The sequence below is a fragment of the Babylonia areolata genome, chromosome 15 (genome assembly GCF_041734735.1).
Source record: "Babylonia areolata isolate BAREFJ2019XMU chromosome 15, ASM4173473v1, whole genome shotgun sequence".
Lineage (NCBI taxonomy): Eukaryota > Metazoa > Mollusca > Gastropoda > Neogastropoda > Buccinidae > Babylonia > Babylonia areolata.
In genome coordinates this window covers 9,796,103-9,798,602 of record NC_134890.1, presented here as the reverse complement: position 1 = coordinate 9,798,602, position 2,500 = coordinate 9,796,103, and the positions used below count along the sequence as shown (strand labels likewise).

At 43.0% G+C, this 2,500-nt stretch overlaps 1 protein-coding gene across 1 annotated transcript in view; it reads right to left on the bottom strand.

Moving 5' to 3' along the window:
* The window catches only part of LOC143290169 (deoxyribonuclease-1-like), a 43,753-nt gene that overhangs the window by 40,564 nt on the left and 689 nt on the right, over positions 1–2,500 (bottom strand). The gene's annotated exons all lie outside the window — the stretch shown is intronic.

The following is a 2,500-nucleotide window of genomic DNA, read 5'->3' as shown; positions in this document are numbered from 1 at the left end:
AAACAACAGCCCCCCATGAATCTGCCGACACTGAAGACATTGACAAGACTCATCCCAAGCACAGAAGTGGAGGGGTATCGAAACTGAGGTCACCATGAGAGCAGGGCATGAAAGGCCACAGACTTTGAGACTGTTTTCTTTATATTGATGATGATGGAGGAGGAGGATGACGATGACGATGTTGCTATGGAGGTCCATTTTGGTTTGGGACTGCGTGACAAGGTTGTACTCTACGCTTCCTGTCATAATGATATCCCGGCGTTAACCAGGCCCGAGAGATACAGACACTTGCAGTGCTGGTCAGGTAATTAGAGCAACACACCCAAAGACGCATCCTGGAAGTGGATGACACTCGACTGTGTGGTCCCAGTCTACCCATTTAAGGCCACAGCACACTCAGCTCTGGGATTCAAACCCGCGTCCTCCCAGCCGTCAGTCCGCGACGCTAACCATTTCGCCACGGCGGCCGGTAACTTTCTTTCTTTTAACTCCGCTCCCCGATAATTCTTTCGTGTCAGACTGCAACCAAAACCGAGGTGCCGTGTGCGACTGAGCAAACGCACTCAAAGCATTTTGCATATATATATATATATATATATATATATATATATATGATAGTCAGTCGTGTCCGACTATGACCATCAGAACAGCTGAGGAGGCAACTGTTGTTCCGACTATTTGAGCTAGAATTTGATTATAATGGAGAGTGTCTTGCCCAAGTTACATCCCCACTCTCTCGGCCAAGAGGGTTTTAGGACAGTCGGCGTTGGGATGGTTCCCAAAGGCCAACTAGCCCCCCAAGGCTGCAGCACAAAGAGCCAGTGCAATTTCGCCTCCTAGTTTGAGAGTCACAGTCCTTCACAAAAGACTAAGCTGTAAATGATTTCCCATTGTGTAAACACCGGTTAAATCCCAAGGTCAACTTTCGGAGGAAGAGTATAGAAAAGATAAGGTAAGATAAGAATAACTTTATTATCTCCAACTGGAGAAATTTGGTCAGGTGCATTATCACAACATAGACAAGTAAACAACATGGGGACCATAACTGTAAAAGCCAACAACAGCCCCTACAAATATTACGAAGATACAAATGTAAAAAATATCACATACATCGTTTCATACATATATCCACACACTGCAGGTAATAACTAGTATTCTTAATGTAAAAACAGAATTAAAAAACATTATTTGAATATGATATAACAACATAGCCTACTATACTGCACACTGATTATAATAGACAGATAAGATAAGAATAAAGATGAATTGCGGAAAACCACAACCAGATAATCAGCACACACCCGCACCCCCCACCCCACCCCACCCCACACACGCGGATAACTTGATTAAACAAGAGTAATAAACATATGTTCTCAAATAAAAGCATTTCACATATTCGCTTTTAAAAACATTGCAATTAATTATTACATCGTAATTATTAAACAGAAATATATTTAGAATATGGACGTTAGCATTAGACATATTCAATTGTACATTCATCCTGCATATTGCACAGTATTCTTCCTACATATTGCACATTCGTTATAACCAATTGTCACGTTTGAAGCTCAGTAAACACACACACACACAAACACACACACACCCCACAACCAGAACAAGGTACAGCCTATCATGCCCGGACTTTCACAGGTCTCACATGAGAGTGCGCGCGCGCGCGCGCACACACACACACACACACACACACACACACACACACACACAGAGAGAGAGTTCTCAAGAATTTAAAAGGTGGATTGAACGTGGAATAAAAGTCTTCAGAGCTCTGGATTTCAACTTAAAAGTTCTGTAGCGTCGTTTGATTCGCCACTGGCTGATGATGTGGATGACGCGTACTGACATAGCTTGCATGCATCATCCTCGGAGATGGAATGCCGCGAGTACCTTGTATGGTGATGTTTGTACACGCCCCCCCCCCCCCCCCCCCCCCCCCTGAACCCCATCTCCCTCTGAGCCCGGGCAAGACAAGGCAAGATGTTTATTTCATTTTGCCCCCCCCCCCACCCCCACTGACCCCCACCCCCTCATCCACCCCTGCGGCACTGAAACATTAGACATGGGCACCTTTTTTTTTTCTTTTTTTTTTTAACACACTCCCATTATCATTATAAACAAAAAGACTGATGCAAAAAAAAACAAAAAAAAACCAAAAAAAAAAAAAAGTACACAAAGGAAACAAAATGTTTTCTTTCTTCCGAACGAAACTGAATGGAAAGAACACAGTAGGGAAAATGTAGATATTGCCAATAATAATTTTTTTTTTAAACCAAAAAAACAAAAACAACAACAAAAAACAAAGTTTGATTTATCAATTAAACCTCACCAGAAACCAGAAACTCCACCTTTCCCACCTCCCCCCCCAACCCTCTCCCCCTCCGCCCAGTCCGTATGATACTGTGAATTACTATTCAATACTTACAGTTTCAGTTTCAGTTTCAGTTGCTCAAGGAGGCGTCACTGCGTTCGGACAAACCATATACGC